Raw genomic sequence first — 18,540 nt, 5'->3', positions numbered from 1 at the left:
TTTTAATATGCTGTTCCTTAGTGAAACCCTACAAGAGGGTGAACTCAGGAGATGAATCATTGTTGTGGGATACAGGGATGTCTGCTCCACTCTTGCTTCTCCTGTGTGGCCTTGGGCAAACTGCTCCACCATCTGTTTCTCCACCCTCCTTTGTGCAGGGGATGGCTACAGGCCATTTTGCAATCAGATGGGAACCAGCTGTCTCCATGCCCTGACCCAAAATGGCATGACCAAGATGATGTGGTGCCAAGTCTGAGGTAACATACCTAGGACCTTAGAAACACTCTCCAGCTCCAGCTTTGTGTTTCATTGGGCACAGTGAAACTGCTTCTGCTCAGCTCGTGGCACTAGCAGTGCACAAGTCCAGGTAGACTTATCCATGGTCTGAAAGCACCTGGTCTCTTGTGTCTTTTCTTCTGTGAGTGTAGAAAAGGCAGCACAAGGGGAGCTCTAAACTCTGCCCTAGAGATTTATAGCCCTGACTGCATGTGTATCTTTTGGTCTGGGCAGCCACCCAGTTCATGCACCCACTGAGTAAAGAGGTGGGACAGTGGCGTTTCTAATTAACCCTTCACTTCCACAGAGAACAAAAGAAGGATTTAAGTAATTGTGGAGATCAAATTTAAAGTAATAATATGAATGGAACTGTTGTGTGTGTATGCCTATGTATGTATTTGTGTGAATTTACACAATGTATTTAACCCTGTTTCCTGAAGTGATAAAACAGGAAATTTCTTTGCTCCATCCTTTCTTTTACCACTGCTTTCACTTACAAGTTTTAGTTCATTCAAGGAATGCAAACCTTTTGTCTTTGAAATTAGTGAGCTACTTACCTAGTGTCCAGAATGTAAAGGTCACAGGGGTACTGGAGTCTGAATCGCTGCTATGAATAGATAGTTAATATACAGGAATCCTGTGCTTCTCAGCTATTTATTCAACAAGCTGGAGATGTTCTTAGAAAACAAGAGTGAGCTTAACCTAAAATCCACTAATCATAGAAGAGTAGCCAACCATTTTACTGCAATGACTGTGCACTCTCAAGCCAGGCTTGCAGTCTTTCCACATGTTTTCAAACATCTAGAAGAGTGTGAATTCTTCTGGGGAAGATTCATGGGCATTGAATCTTGAATATGAGCATGAACATAAACTGTTCCTTAAACCTAAATGAAACTTCCTATGGGGTAGATGCTCTATACCTCTTTCTGGTAGGGCATGATGCATTACCAAGCAGATGTGTGACCTCAGGTGCGACCTCCCAGCAAGAGGTTTCTCTTTGGGGCATGAGGGAGGTTTTAGGTAGGAAAGCTGGTCCAGCTCTCTGAGCAGAGAAGAGCTCCTTGGTCTCCATCATTGGCCTGGCCCAATTCCAGTGGTTCCCACAGTTGGAGCATGGCTGACAGAAAAAGGCAAAGACTCCTCTTGTGTGTGGTATGCCAGAGTGCTTGTAGGTGTGGCAGGCTTAGAACTGAGACAAAAGTTTGTGGAGAAAAGGACAGAAATTTCTTCAGCTTGAAATACAGGGTGAAGTTTTGAAAATCCATCCTTTGCAAAAAGACCTGCTCAGTTCTGGCTCAACCCTGCTATTATGAAGATTCATAATCTCCAAAACCATGCTTGTTTAATAACTGGGCTTGAATCTAGGTCCTGTAAAAGCAAGTACCTGCCACAGTTTGATCTGAGGCTCCATTCTGATAAATGTAACAAGTGCATGTAATTTATGTTGCTGTCATTGGTCTAAATGCCAAAGTCTAATGTTGCTCATTCTTTTCCTTGAAAATATCTGCAGAGGAAGTATTGAAAGCAAGGAGTGAATCAGTCTTTCCCACAACACCATTCCTATTGCACTTGTCCAAGATAATCCAGAAAATGTGTGGAGTTTGACTTCTTTTCCTTTCAAAGTCTTAGCCCTCTCTTTCTCCCTGCACAATAGACAGGCTATATCTCACCTTCAGGATCCAGGAGTATGTGCTGAACAAACCTTCAGTATTGGCAGTCAGGACACCTTGATAGAAGGTTCTCCCTTTGGAGAGAGACGTTTTCCTGCAGCATGGTAGACAGCATCAGAGGGTATGTATGCAAATTTAGCACAACCACAGACTTCCCAAGGCTTTGAGCTGTGACCTTGGCAGTGCTAGGCCATTTCCAGGGAATCCCCACCATGTGTTCCATCATCATCATCCCATGACACAAATAGCTGGGTCCATCCTAGCAGCATATGCACCCACTATACGTCCATCCCAGAAGGTTTCTCTGCAGAACAGGGAAGCAGCGTCTCCACCAACCCAAAAACCACAGATGCAAAAACTGAAGGAAAATAAGAAACAGCAGAGCATCAGACCTGCTCTCATGTATCACACATCTCTGCATTTCATCCCATGAACTCAGCCAGCCACATCAGTCAGGCAAGTAGACTGTATGGCACAGATGGAAGAGAGACACTACAAGGCAAGTAAGGGAGAGAAGCTGTAACTCTGCTCTGAGGTCTGGAGGAGTGGGAGAGCACAGACAAGCTGTAATCCAGCTTCAAAAGGCAGCAGAGGCTCAGCAGCATGAACCCAGTAATACTGTGACATCACCACTGCCACAAACTACAAGATTAAAGAAAAGTACATCAATATAAGAAACCTGGGCATGATCCAGACATTCCTCTGGCATGAGCTCCGCATGAGAAAACACACTTTGCAGAGATTAGGTGGAGTGGTAAGGGAAGTACTCCTCTTGCCTACTTCCCTGCATCACTTCTAGAGAGGGAGATTTGTTCCAGGAGCACCTCAAGGCTCCTAGGTAGTAAACAGGGCTACAACAAGATCCACCCCATTTTGGAGCAGATCTTCTTTTCTTTCCAAGGGTTTGCAAAGGATTTGCAATAGGGAAAAGCCCAGGGGACAGGTCTCCTCAAATCAAAATATTCCTCTGACCAGCCATGACCTTCCCATCAACTGGGCACTGCATCTTTATCTCATCCAGCTAACCAGAGGATGTTTTACCTTTACATGTTGCTGATGGTCTACTCTGCAGGACTTCAGAAGGGAGCTGTGGTGACACTTGAGGCTATCAAAAAGTTGAGGAGATAAATCATTCAGCTAGGCAACTTTCCCACCATAGGCAAGAGTTGTCTCTTTGCAGCTGGTCTTGCAAATTCTGGTTGTTAAGAAATGAAAGATGTGAGCAAAGTCTGCTGATCTAAATTATTTTGTCATTGCCTCCCACCCCCCTTTAACTTATGTTGCTGTTGTGATATAAATAGTTGCCCTCAATTGGATAGGCCAGCACTAAAAGAAACCTGAAGTCTTGTAAGAGTCAGACTTACAAGCTATAACCATCCAACATAAAGTCATGGGTGCCACTTTTGTAGGGAAGTTTACACTTTCCCTGTCGGGAAAAGAAAGGCTTTGCAAAGTTTCCTCATCACATCCTCCATTTCTTATCAAAACTTTGTTCTGGTAAAAATGTGGGTTTTCATCCAAACAGTCTTATTCTTGCAAAATTTACATTTCAGAAATCAAATTTCATACAAAAAATCACACAACCCCAAATCCAAAAAACCACCACCAACAACCAAAAAGAATATCATTGAGCTTTCCAATAGAGATGTGGGATTTTACAGCTTTCGGAGCAACATTTCCACACAGCAAAAATTTATTTGGAAAATAAACCCATGTTTTTTTGAAATAGTTCATTACCTTGGTAGAGGAAACAAATGAAATAAAAGATTTATGGATCCCTCTTTCTCATGGGGAAGGAGAAAGTGATCTGTTTGCAGGAGTTATATTTTCAGGCACTTTGCTGAGACACCCCAACCCCCCTCGGCTGCTGACTGTAAAATAAGAAAACTATTACCCAGCTGGGGTAACAATAGGCTCCCACAGTGCTTTTCTGCTCAGCCCGCAGCTGCCAGTGAAAGTGGAAACTACAGCAGCAGGATAACATTCTTTTCTTACAGCCTGTTTCTATGGGCAAGGAGCCCTCCCACTGCTTCAATGTATTTTCTATGCAAAACTGTAGAAGAAGTGACATTTTAAAAGTTTTGACCTTTGTTTTTTTTTCCCCTCCCCCCATTTTTTTTTTTTTTTGCATGAACCAAGGCATAAATTTTTTAAGCCATCTGACAGGGTATGTGTTAGGAACAGCAATAGCCATTACTATAATAACAAAATGTTTCAAAATTTGAAAATTCTATATTGTGTGCAGTACACAGGTAACCTTTCTGGAGAAAAAAAATGTGATAAGAGATACAGAACTCTTCTGTTTATTGTCACAGGCAAACATGATTGTGGCAGATCTCATACACCTTTGCAAAATAGTGTCATTGAATGACACCTTTTCATTTACTAATTCCATATTTTAAGGCTAAAATTTCAAAGCATTTTGCAGGCAAATATTTTTCCCCATCCCTCTTCTAGGAAAAAGAAATAGCCAATTTTATTAAAATTGCCTTTGAAAAAAGTGTTTACAAGAGAAAAATAGTAGACTGAATAATGTTAGTGAACAGTTGCAAATTAATCCAAATATATCCAAATTACATGGATTGAATCTGATAAAAATTCTCATAGTTTCAAATTAGTTTACAAATATGACACAAAAATACCCTACTGGTTAAAACATAAAATAGCACACCAAATATCAGGAAATTATAAAGGACGTTAGTAATGTGAAGCATATTTTCCCAAACACAAAAATTAATTAAAACTGTTCAAGCGAGATGGGGAGGGGGAAGGGATGCCCATGAGCCATTGAAGTGAATGAAGAACAGATTCTAAAAGCAAGCCTGGCAGGTTAATCCATGTGAGTCTTCCATTTACCATCAATTCCCTCTGCCAGCTACCACTGCTATTACCAGCTCACCCTGATGCTCACCAGGAGCACTGGTCCATCTATGGCTCTCTGTCTCTGGGTCTGACCCCGCATTCTTTTCATATCCCACACTCTTTCCATCACACGTTGAAACCAGTGGAAATTTGACCAGTGCAAATGATGTCAACTGGACAGCAGTGTTCAGAAATAATCAGTTTTAAAAGCTGTTTTAAAATTCATCAAGATTTGGAGGAGGAAGGAGAAAAATCCCACATTTTAAACTGGTTGCTCCACTGGTGGATGGATAAAGAGCTATAAAGACTTCTTGGTAACCTGAGTCCTCCAGCAGAACAAGATAAAATCATCTCTCACTCTACAACACACACACACTGTAACCAAATCCATCATTAACAAACTACATCATTCATCATTAGGCAAGAATCTACCATAAATTACAATGGGTCCATTAAAAGATTGGGAAACCTAACCAAAAAAAAAAAAAAGTGCAAAAGCAAAGAAAAAAAAGCTCTCCCAGGAGGGTCTGTGTCAAGACAGAAAATTTTTTCAAGTCCCCTTTATCTGTGTCTGAGATGATATAAACTCCTAGGACACCCCTTGAATTTCACATCCTATACATCCTATCTATCTGCAGGTAAACAGGGCAAAGAAGATCCTGATTTTTACCCCAACTGTATGGCTTTTTGTTTCTGTGGGCAGAACATGCCCAATAGATTTTCAAACCTGAAGTTGCTCTTTCTGGTGTGTGAATCAACAGCTAAAAAAAATAAAACCAGAAACGTTTGCATGGGAAGGGAAGCAGGGGACCAGTGATAGTTCTAGGGAAGTCACCAGGGTAACTGCATTTTTTTCTGAGGGCTCCTCAAGGGTTGGGGCACAGAGCTCTGGAGTAGGTCCCAGACCCTGCACCCAGGGAATGTGGCCTCCTTGCCTTGGTGGGAGTGCAACCAAGTCAAACCAAGTTATCATTTCAAAAGTGTGTCTGTCGTCATCTGTTGTATTAATAGTTTATTTGCATGTTTCCTGGGTTCTTTGCTGCAATATGTGGGTGCAGGCAGAAGAATTCTAAAGGGTTTTTAGGTTGATAGTGCTTCCATTATTCAGGATAATGTGCTATCCAAGGCAGGCAGCTATTTGGGATAAATAGCCTATCCCCATTTGTCCAAAATAGCCAAATGTCTGGCATGAGTCATGCCAAACAGGCAGCTGCTCAGCAGGAGGGTAGTACTGGCATACTAAAAAGCAGAAGATATTGAAGGGGGCAGAGAGAGCTAAGGGTGGCACCAATGTATAGTGACAGAAGGTTTGTGGGGTCAGTAATACACAGCTATCACACTCCCTAAAACTCTCAGATGACACCATCATAAATGGCAGCGTTTGTCTGCAGGTTGTGCACAAGAGTCTCCAAGAAACCACTCATCTCCTTAACACTACAAACTGACAGTAAACAAATGTCTTACAGGCCACTGTGCAAGAGGTGCTGGCAGGTATTAACTCTGGAGCACACTTACTGCAAGTGTGATACCACCATCAGCATGGACAGGACAGTTTTGGGAAACAGTTCCTTTGGTAAGCGTGCTGCTCTGTTATTTGCATAGCACAGGGCATTTCCTCAGCTGTCTGAGATGGATTCCTGAGAAGTAGTGGCTTTCACACGGAGCAGCACGGATATCACAGGGAGGTACATCAGTAAATGTACAGATGAGTGAAGGTATCTGTGTCCTTAGCTGGCTCCTAGGTAAAGTCTTGTACATGCAGACTTTGAGCACTGTACACACCCCTGCCGTGTGCTGGGACCCTTCTGTCCCTTCCAGGCTGTGAAGTCCCTTCCTCCCTCAGTATTGCCTAAGTACCGATTATTTACACAGCAGATATTCCTGTGAACTAGGTAATGAAATGAATTTCACAGAGAAACAAACCAAAGCTGTAAAATTTGTGCCATACCCAACATGGCAAAGAAATCATGGGACAAAGTCCTGAATGAAAACGATTACTGAGAAAGTCTTCTATGACAAGAGTATCCTTTGTCAGAGTCACCATGATGCAAGCTCAGCAGGTGCCATTTCAAATTCAGTATCTTTGCCATCTACTTGTCTTTTAAAATAAGTGAAAACAGTCCTTGGCATGTAGTAAACTTCTTGCCAGACTTAAGAATTCTCTAGCATACATTATCTTTAGCACATTCAAGTGCCAAAAAAAAAAAAAAAAAAAAAGAAACTGGGTAAATGTGTAGTTAGTCATGCTTGTAAAAATGTCAACGCTGTCAAAAATATTTGTGTGAAAATCATAAACAAAATCTGCTGCCATGAGAAGTTTTTTTGGTTCTTAATTATTGGACAAAATGACTTCTTTTTCATCAAGACTTTAAAAAGAGAGAGCTAACAATGTGATGGAAATATTGGCACAATCTTGACTCAGCTGCTTCCCTGGGGTAATAAAGTTGCTCCCAGAAAGAAGAGGATTATGATCTTCACTGAGTACCTTAAAAATCCAGCTGGTATGCCAGGCTAGCTTAGCAGGTTCCTAATAGGATGTGCAATCTTGCACCTCTGAGCATGTTTGGAAGGTTTCAGGTGCTTAAAGGCAAGAGAGGCTGGGTTAGCAGTCTTTTGCTTGGCATTTTTGAGTGGATTTCTAGAACTGCAACTCTTAGATTTGCACACTTGCTTATAAAGGCTGGATAAGCATATTTTATACCCTAAAAAAATAAACAAAAGCAGTAGGTCACCAGAGCAAATCATGTAGGTCAGTGGAGCGGAATACCTATAGCTGTGGCAAGGTTTGTGCTCGCTGACCTGTCGGAACAGTTGGTGGTCCCACTGCACTTCTGAAGGACAGATGTTCTCACCCACACCCTACCACAGGTGGCAATGCTGGGGTCAGCAGACCTCCATGGGCACGTCCCAGGAATGAACCCCCACAGAGAGGGTTCGCTAGGGCCAGGTACTCTGACAGATCCTTTGGAGAAGTTGCACTTTCTTCCCCCTCTCCTTTGCAACTATGTAAAAGTGTACTCACACTCTTACAACTTGTGGTTAATTGCAAATTTTCGCTGATAGCAAAGTCACAGAAGTGGAAGTGAACATTCATTGGCTTGGTCATTTGGGGACTTAATTTTCAAACCATGCAGTGAGTTCAGGGCTAGCTGTTTTCTCAGAACAGGATCATGTATGTTTGTGCAAGGTAGTAAAGTGTCAGACTTGCAAACCAATATTGAAACAGCCAGCCAGCCAAACCATTTAAGATTTTTTTTATGATTAGAGTAGTGAACATTGGAACAGGCTGCTAAGAGAGGTAGTGGTAGAACCAGCCCTGGTAATGTTCAAGCCAGATGGGATGGTGCTCTGTCTAACCTGGTTGAATTAAAGATATCCCTGTGTATTGCAAGGATGTGGGAACTATATGACTTTTAAAGGCTCCTTCCAACCTAAGTCATTCTGTGATTTCTTTTGTCCTGAGCTGCAAATCTAGCTTGTTTAAATTCATGTCCAACTGTACTGCTGTGGCAGAATCTGGATAAATGACTCTGAAAGGTCCATCACAAACATGGCATAGAACGAGTTACTAGAAAGAAGCAAATTCCAAAAAGGGCTGCAGCAACTAATACAGTATTTCCTGATGAGCTTTATGGTTCCAAGACCTTTTACAGAAATTGTTTCCCATTCCTTAACATCCTTGTGAGTTTGGTACCAATGTGCTGTACCACAAATGTAAAAGATTTCTTGAAACAAAATAAAAAATTCATAACATTCATCTTGTATTACTTCATTCCATGTCAGTTGTTATCTTCTCTCCTCATAGAATTTCAGACTGCTGCTTGAAAAGGCAAGGGAAAACAATATTATAGTAGTACTCACTAGATTTATTAATGGGAGTTTACATTACCCTATCTTAAAATTGAAAATACCTGCATGGAATTGAGACACAATCAAAATTCAAGTAATATTTTACATATCACAAAAGAAATAAAACCTGAAGCAGAAAAACATTACATTAGATTAACAAAGGCTATATTGACTCATTTCAATCACGTATACCTTCTTTTCTCCAAAGCTCTCCTGAGAGTCCAGGTACCTCTTCCTTGCTATTCCCCTGAAAACAAGCTTATGCTGGTAGAACAAGTGCTCTTATGCATTGTCTTTAGGGCTTACTCTTAATCAGCAAGAGGAATTTCTAAAATATTCCGTTCTTCCTGAAAAAAAAGGCATAAAACAAGAACTGTGTAAGTTTTGCCACCCATTTTTGTTTTATCTTGTAAAAAAATTCCATTGTTTTAGCAACAAATAAGAGCAGATTTGCTACGGAGCATGAGGACTACAGATAAGGAATAAATGGATTAAAGGAAAGACAGTCTTCCCAGTAGAAGTAAAAAATATTGCCTGGAGAGGATATTGAAATGTTGAGTAAAACAAGCAGTAGTCTGTGACCTGCCTTGCACAAAGGGCAGCAGGGAAATGAAAAGTACTCTCTACCTCTGGCTGTCCTTGGACAGGGAGAGGGAGGCCTTGAAAGCACTGTCTTCTTGTCAGGACTTTCACCAGTGGCTCTTCCAATCCTCTGTACCCCAGAGATTCAGCAGGAGGATGTGTTGTCATCAGGCCAGCACAGGACAAGCCACTTATGGAATAAGACAGCAAGATTGTCATGCTAAAAAATTGCATCTGCTTCCTGGCCTGTTCCTAAAACAGTACAAAAACACATAGCCAATGGCTCACACAAAGGAGCTTCAACAGACATCAGAATTTTCTTGGGTCTCTTGGGAGATAGGCTCTTCCAAAGCACCTATTTCCAAGGTTCTTAGAGCACACAGACAAGCAAAGTGGGTTATTTTACATGAAAAATAATGAGAAGCTTGCCTCAGCCTTGTTGAAAGCATCATCAAAATTCAGCCTAAATCTTATAAATTGTCAGTGTTTGTATCTATGTTGAGTCTTTCAGCTCAATCTCCTCAGGTTGTTGGGAGACAGAAGAGAGAAACAGATACCCTTCCAGATGGCTGAGATATCACTAATTTTTTTTCCTATAAAGCCTTGCCACCTTACATCAGTTTTCTGGGACCTTGAACATATTGAATTTTTTCTTTGCTGATGACATTTCATGGTCCAGAAGATGTGTTCTCTCTACTGGGCCAGAGCACAGTACAGTATCACAGACATTACAAATTCACACTGGTGAAAAGGATGAGCAGAGATAGAACAATGTGAAACTGTTTCCTGATAGGAAGGGTCAAAGCCATCTCACTAGTCCATCCTATATCCTGGTGAGTCCATGAATGAGGCTGTTGCCTTATCTTTCGTGTTCTTTCATTGCTATCTCACATCCAGCCAGGATGTGAGAATAAGTGCCTGAAGACATAGTCAGTCTGTTTGCTGGATCTGAGTCCTGCTAATGCAGTTCTTCCAGGGCAATCATGCTACTGCTAAGTGTGGTTACCTACCTTTATCCTGCCCACAACTCTGAGAAGCTGTTGGAGCAGTTTATGGGATTGGATGAGATCTGCCCAAAGGTATGGAGGGGGATGGTGAAGGAGCTCACCAGGCCACTTTTCAATGTTTACCAGCAGTCCTGGATAACTGGTGAGGTCCTGGTTGGCTGGAGATTGACCAGTGTGATGCCAAATCTATTAGAAGAGCCATATGGAGGATTCTGGGAACTACAGGTCTCTGCCCAACATCAGTGCCTGTAGGGAGGACATGGAGCAGATCATCCTGAGTGCCATCACACTGCATGTGCAGCATAACCAGGAGAGCAGTGTGGCCAGCAGGACCAGGGCAGGGATTGTCTCCCTGCACTCGGCACTGATCAGACCACACCTCAAATCCTGCGCTCACTTCTGGGCCCCCACTACAAGAAAGACATTGAGGGGCTGGGTTGTGTCCTGAGAAAGGCAATAGAGCTGGTGAAAGGTCCTGAGCACAAGTCTCATGAGGAGCAGCTGAGGAAGCTGAGGATGTTTAGCCTGGAGAAAAGGAAGCTGAGTAGGGACCCTATTACTCTCTGCAACTACCCAAAAAGAGGTTGTATTGAGAAAAAGGCTGGTCTCTGTTCCCAAGAAACAAGAAATAGGCCAGGAGGAAAGGGCTTCAAGTTGTGCCAGGGGTGGTTTAGATTGGATATTAGGAAAAAGTTCTTCAGCATTGTAAAGCACTGGAACAGGCTACCCAGGGATGTGGTGGAGCCACAATCGCTGGAAATATTTAAGACTTGTAATCAGGGTGCTTAGGGCCGTGGTTTAGTGGTGAACTTTTCAGCATTTGATTAATCGTTGGATCTGATAATCTGAAAAGTACTTTTCAACCTAAGAAATTTCATTATTCTATTCTAACAATTTGCAACTTTCCTTGGCTGTGTTACTGTCAAAGTAGATATAGGAGGTGCCTGTACCTAATGCTGAGATTAAATGAACTCTCATCAGAAGAATTAAAATCTAATATTAAAATGGTATCATTTTGTGATAATGTTGTAATCTGCCTCTTTGGAAATTCCTGTATCTCTGCTCTATTCAACAATGAATTTACTAACTTTAATTTATGTAAGGCACCATAACAATAGACAGCAACAAGATGTAGACATCTGCGCCAAAGCTGTTTTTCTTTGCCTTTTCATTGTTGTAATCCATGTGACCTATGGTAGCTGCCTAATTCAGGTTGAGCTAAATTACTGCTGGGAAGTGCTTGCATCTTTCTATTGATTCTAACAGGTCAAAAGAAGAGGTGGACTAGTTCACATATCTGCATTGTACATGTCTTGATTTCAGTAATCCATATATAAGTTTTAGTTACTTAGTCCACCACAAGTGTCTCTATTCAGTTTAAGGGATTCCATTAAAATTGTATCTTCACATACGGGGCAAACAACGAAGGTAAGGTGGTGAGTGAGTCAGTGGTGAAACTTTTCCAGAAACTTTTCCAGGTTCAAGCTCACTTCAGTAAATAGTTCAGAACAAAATGTAGGGATTGCTTGTTTGGCATAGCTTTCCCACAATAAATAATAGATACAAAATTAGCTAGTGAGGGAGGAAGGGAAAAAAATAAATCATTTGCTTTCACTTGCAAAGCCTTTAAAGCATTTAGAACAATATAAATCCTGAGACAGACAGAGACTGTCCTCTACAGATGGGCACTGGGCATCTGCAACAAAACACAATCATGACCCTACATATAAGTTTCTGTGAAGGGCCATTAGATGAGAGACAGCTCATTGTGTGCACATGTGCTTCTATGAGAAAAATGAGTCACTCCCAACTCTGGATCAAGCAGGTGATGTAAAGGATTGGGAGGGAAAATGATGCAGACAAAGGCTCTGCTTTCTGAAAAGCACTGAGTCACATCCTAGGAAAAAGCACAAAAAAAGAATGCAAAACTGGATGCGGTGGTATCAGTTGAGGGTTGGGAGCAAGGATGAACACACCTACTTATGCTATAGAGCATGTACATCTATATCGACCTAGAAGCCCAGACTGTTTAGCAGTGTCTTCTGTAAGACCTTAGGATTGAAACTTTCTGTCTGTTCAGCCATAATTTTGTTAGGAGAAGTCTTTTTTGTAATTTCACTTGTCAACATGATGTACAATTTTCTGGAATGACAAATTCTTCAGTACTCACAGGGCTGGTAAGAAGTAGGCTGCTGTTAAGGAGAGTCAGGTTCACCATTTCCCCAAAGTTTTGCTGTCTTTAGCAATATTTATAACTTGGTATCCGTGAAAGGATAACCAGGAGCTATGCCGTTACATTTGTAATTTAAGAGATGGACTGTTACAAGCATTTTAGGATCTTTTCTTTTATAGGATCAAAAACAGCTGTTTAAACAGTGAACTCTTAATTCCCCTGCTGTGTTTTGCCTGGATTTTAGAGCAACAGGAGGGCAAGCAGAGTTTTTTAGCTCCAGGCTGTGAGACAGCCATAGTGGATTTGGCCTGCCTTTGTGTTGTGATGATCAAGTATCCTGCACTCCTCCCATGTACTTTCATTATCCTTACATCACAGAACCCCTCTACTTACTATGGATAGTGGACATTAATACTGTTAATTTCATTGATTTAGAGGAATCCTGCTCACACAGTAACCCATTTTTTTTCTGATTTTACTAATCCCCGTCTTCCCATACACAAGATTGAAACAAAAAGCTGAAGACATCTAAGCTAGAGCAGGGGCATAGCCACTAGCTCTGTCATCACCTTCTTGAATGTGGCAGGGCAGTTAACTCCAGATAGCTCTTCAAGGGACTATGAACAGCAGATTCAGACACTTGATTTCTGAGCTTGGGACCACTCAAAGGAGGCAGCAGGTGTCTACCCTTTAAGGCACAGCCAGAATAATTCTGCAGGACAGCTTCTCTATTGCTTTACAAGCCTCTCTTCCTATGCGCATATAACAATTGATACAGCAGAGGCTCTGAGAGGTAAAAGTCACCAGGAAAATGAGTACAAATTGAGTGAAAGATTTAGTCAAGAAGTGATGCTCAGGCAGCAAAAGTTGACTTAGATATCTTTTAAAATTTTTTACGCATCCAAATCTCAAGTCAGGTTTCATTAAGGGTTCATGATGCCCTCAGAAGACCTTGTTGCTTTGCATCTGCTCTGGCTCTGCTTCTGTGAAAGTAATTTTTGTGTGTGCTGGTGAACAGATGTGAGTAAGAGATAGATCTGGGTAGATTTGGGGGTTGTCATTCTCTTGACACTCTTCTGCAAGTTCAAAGAGGTACTTGTCACTCAACCCCAGTTTTAGGGAAGAAACATTGGCCAGTTTTGGAACACCACACATTTTTGCTGGGCTCTGACAGCTGATCTTTGAAACCTTCTGGAGGGACCAGGCTGAAGCCTGAGACCAGAGTGACACACGAGACAATTAACACATTAGACCTCCCCAACCCCCAGTGAACTTTTGTCGGCCTGTCCTCTTCCTGAAAGGAAGGGGGAAAAACATCCTTTTTGTAGTGGCTGCTCATTATATAAAGCAAATCGAGAGTGAAGGGAGGGAGCAAAGAGATGGCACAGAGCCCGATAAGTGCACCCTTAAATCTATAATTAAAACCAAAGGCAAGTTCCCAATATAGCCAATCCAGTTATATAAGATCTTACAAAAGCTTCACACTGTTTGCTGGGTTTTGCTTTATTACTGTTCCCTCTCCTCGGAGTTCACTTCAGGTCAGTAGCAGATGAGGTATTACAGTCAGAGTTTATGGCAGGGTAGAAATCTAACAGTGCCCTGTTTGTAAAGATATGCAAGTGTGCACACAGAGGGAAAAAATAATCACTGGCTCTGCTTGAAAGAGAAAAAGTTAATGGTCACTTTGGAGCTCAGTTTAGACCACTTCTAGCTCCGGAAATGAATTACTAGTTATGAGGAAATTACTCGAAGTGGTGTCCTGAGAGTCTATGAAAGGCTGCTCCTCATCCACTGGTCAAAGAATTATGGTAAAACTACTTGTAAGACAGGAAATCAGGCTGGATATGGCCTGTTAGCCAGCCAGCCAGAGGAATTCGGATACAGAAGTTTTCTCATAAAGCCCATGACAAGTCTGTACCGTATTTTTTCATGCCTACTAAAAGCATCCTGCAGGAAAACACAAGATCAGCTGGCATATTTTAAGTGTAGGCAGCTCACTGCAACTGTATTGAAAGTAGCTACTTCTATGTGGGAGTTGGAACATGTATCAGAAACACTACACTAAATAGTATGCAAGCTAGATTTCAGAAATATAAACAAAAAGCAGTTATCATTATTGATAAAAGTCATCACTGCTGCATCCTCCTCTTGCATTCTTTACAACAGCAGTAGGCAGTAGCACTCCTAAAAGCAATGGTTTCCTAGGGCCATGCTGAAACCAAGCTCTTCCTCCATTTAAAACCCCCCAAAACACAAACCATCAAGAATACCACATTGAAACACAGTACAACCACTCAGCACTAACACACTGCACACACATCCATGTATTTCTGAGGTACAGGATGCCAAATATAAGGAGAATATGGGAGCCAGGGGGAGAAGGCAGAATTGTGTTCTCCACTTTCTGGTTAAGTGTCTGGTTAAGTTTAGGCACATTCAATGTTCATTAGTTAGTGCAATTTGCTGAAGTCCCAGGGTGGCAAATGTCCTCAAGAAATACTTCCCTAGAAGAAGCTGATAATTTCTGAGTATAGCACCAACATTCACCTATCAAAACACCTTCATATTCTAAGCCCCAACTATATTTAATTTGTCCCATGAAAATAGAAGTATATGAAAAAAGAACACTTAAAAAAATTCCTAAAATACTTCTCTTTCTTCCCAGTGACAGTCAGAAAAGCTACTATTTTTTTACCAACATCATAGGTATCAGAAAAATGGGAAAAATTATTTGCAGGAATGTTTGTGAAATCTATGACCATCTTTTCTTTGCAACATGAAACCTCAATGAAAAAAAACTTTCAAAGATTAAGTTTTAAATGGTATGCTAATTGCTTGAACTCTGTTTGAGCAGTGACAGTTCCCACCTTGTAAATGTTGTATGGAAAACCACCATGGGCAGAACAGCATTGCTGAAATATAATTAAAATATGGTATGTAATTGGGTTCAGTTCCAGTTCCTTCTGCAGGGCTCCATCAGAGGATATTTTTGATTAATAGTTGACAATTTCAGGCACTAATATGGTTATCCAAAGAGTATTTTTTTTAATTGGACTGGTTTGAAAGCTGGCACTCAGCTCTGCAAACACCTGTGTGGGAGGGCTGTGGGAGGGCTGTGGGAAGGAGAGGCTCAGGGATTTTACTTTCCTGGTGTACCCACCAGCCCTCATGGCAATGTGGGTGCTGGCAGAGCTCCAGTCTCACAGTGACAGTAGCACAAGGTTCTTCAAAGACAGATTGGTCTTTCCAGGGCAGTGGCTCTACAGCTGCCACACAAACCTTCTGATCCGGTGGCAGGCAGGAGGAATGACTGCTTACACCTTGGAAAGCTCACACATGATGCAGAGGCACTCTGGATCCCAAAGTACATCTATCCACAACATAAATATGATGTTTTCACAAAGTTCTGTGAAGCCATGTCAGATGTTTGGGGCATATGTGAAAAATGGGCTCAGTAAGTTTCATTGGGATGTAGTATCAGCCCAGATTATACTGCTGACACCAACTGAGCTCACAACCACCACCAAGCAGCTGTCTGCAAGAAGGTTGACATCTCTATATTAAAAGGTAGGATTGACACTAAAATTAAGGCTCACATGGTTACTATTTTCATCATAAGAGTGTGACATGAGCTGTTGTTTTCTGAGCAAAGACAATGATCATCTTTTGTGATGTTACTACACAATCACAGGTTGGACTGCACCTCCAGGTTTTATCTTGTCCTACCCCACTATTCAACAGGGGCACCTAAAGCAGGGCCATGTCCAGTCTGTTTTCTAAAATCTTGTTACATATAATTTTTAATATCTCCTAATCTATATATCCATTTAGTCTTCCATCTATACGTTCAATAAGACAACTGGCAACAGTAAGAAGGTATTATCTATTTACCAGGTAACATTCTCAGAGAAAACATAATTTCTGCCCAGGGAAATAAGAAAAATGGATGCAACACAGGCTCTTCACACTAGACTATAGCATGTCTTTCTGTGTTCAGAAGGCCACCACACAGTGTCTAACAGGAACATCTGTAAGCAACTTGTGTTAGGTGTGATGCACCACCAGCAGTTCCATGCACTCAAGCTCTTCTCTTGTGTTTGTCTAGAATGTTTAAACCATTTCCCTCAGTATACCACCATTTTTCACACTTTCTTACAGATAGAGGTTCCAGGGGGAAAAAAGTGTATTTGACAACTTCTTCACAGCCAAAAGACTGTTAAAAAGTCCTGTGCAAATCTCATGAAGAAGAATCAATGTCTGTGTCAGTCTTATGTCACCTCTACACGTGACATCTACTCTGTGAGACCACAAGGAAAAAAAAGTCATTTGATGGTTCTAAGTGTCTGCTAGTCTTGTGGTGTTTTTTACTAATGAAATCGAGGTAATCAAGCTTGACCTCTAAAAGCCAATCAGGTTCTGGATGGGATTGACTTTACTACAGGGTTTTATTTCCTTGAACACATTTGATAGTCATTACAGTCTATCAGCTTGGTAAAATAACCTCATTGTGTCAATGCTGGAACTAACTTTCCAGGGCTCAGATAGTCTAATAAGTATTTTATTGTTGATATTTGTTTCAAAACAAATTTGCACCTTCTTAGAGATTTTCAGCTTCAGGTGCCATAGCTTCTCCTCCTATAATATGCTGAAAAAATAGTTTCGGTGCTATGCTGACATCTCATTTCCTTCTTGTTGCCTTTTTCATGTTTTACAGCATTAAACACCATGAATGATTTCAAGGGATCATTCAAATAAGGTACACAACCTGTATATGGCAGATCTTATATACTGTGACAAAGGCCTGGAAAATGTTATAAAACAGCCTCTGATTTCTCAGTATGGCAACTCTGTTAACATATCTTTTTTTTGGTTTTGATTTCTTCATGTCTTCCACTCTTTCTTTTATTTTCACATCTGAGGTTTCCACTTTGGATAGACCAACTGATAAATGAAAAATTAAATACTAAGTTGTGTTTCACTTTACATTTGTGCTATTTTTTTTCTTTAATGTTTACAAGAAGATTTTAATTTATCATTAAACAACCCCCTCAGAATGTCCATGTCCAAAGTTTTGCTTAGTAAGAGTGAAAACAGAGATCACTATGTCAAAGTTCAAAGTATTTTTCAGGGTTTTTTCTGTTCTTTTTCAGATGTGTAATCACAGAAAAACTGCCCAAGACATTCAAGACTTTTTCTGTTTCTGAAGATTTCAAAATCTTATGTGCCCTTTTTTTTTTTATGCATTGTGGAAAAGTGCCTGGATGTAGATAGATTGGTCACTGAGATAAGGAGTAAGTAAACATCTTCTCTTAAATAACTCAATTAAAAAGATTTTTATCATACCGGTGCTGTGCACTCTTTTAGAACTGAATTTTAATTTCTATACACTTGTGAAGAACAAATGATGCAACAATGCTCCTGCACTTAACATACTTTTGAAATGGGCTGAAGAGAAGAGCTACTCATGTTCTCGGGCCCCTCAGATAGAAGAAGAAAGAAAAAGAAAATTCAGCTCAATCTTTGAAGCAAACAAAAGCCATAGAAAAAACTTAAATATGTGGTCCTCTTCTTGTGTTCTTCTCAGGGAAACCATGACAGATGAGACCCAGGAAGGTAGAAAATATTTTTCTCAGTGCTTCAGAATTATTTGTTCTTCCTGCTTATGGAGAAAAAACCAGAAAATACAATGATGGGTCCTAGTCAGATCTGCACTTAGGCATGGAAATTGCTTCTCTCCAGTGACTGCAGAAAGGACCAGGGTTTGTCAGTAGCAGTCTGAATCACTGAAGATTTTGGATGCAATAGTAGTCAGAAAGACTAAATCAGGCACCCCAGGTAGTCAGCTGAAGTCTAAAAATTGGAAAAAAATAAGGGAGACAGAGCACCACAAATTTAGAGGGCAGATATTTTTCTATTCTAAGTCTTCAAATTTGCCTTAAATCTATGCTATGATTGTAGCACATTGGTTCCTTCTGCTGAGGATAATAAGGTACCTTCTGAAATCTCTTGCTAATTTACACAATATCTGAATGCAGGATGGTATTATGGCACCTCTCTGCTGTTTTAGCATTTCATTTGCAGGCAGCAAATGCTCTTATCTATTCTCATGCTGTCAAAAATA

This window comes from Cinclus cinclus, chromosome 2 (genome assembly GCF_963662255.1).
Source record: "Cinclus cinclus chromosome 2, bCinCin1.1, whole genome shotgun sequence".
NCBI classification, from domain to species: Eukaryota; Metazoa; Chordata; class Aves; order Passeriformes; family Cinclidae; genus Cinclus; species Cinclus cinclus.
The sequence above is the reverse complement of the archived record's forward strand: the minus strand, read 5'-3'. Positions refer to the sequence as shown.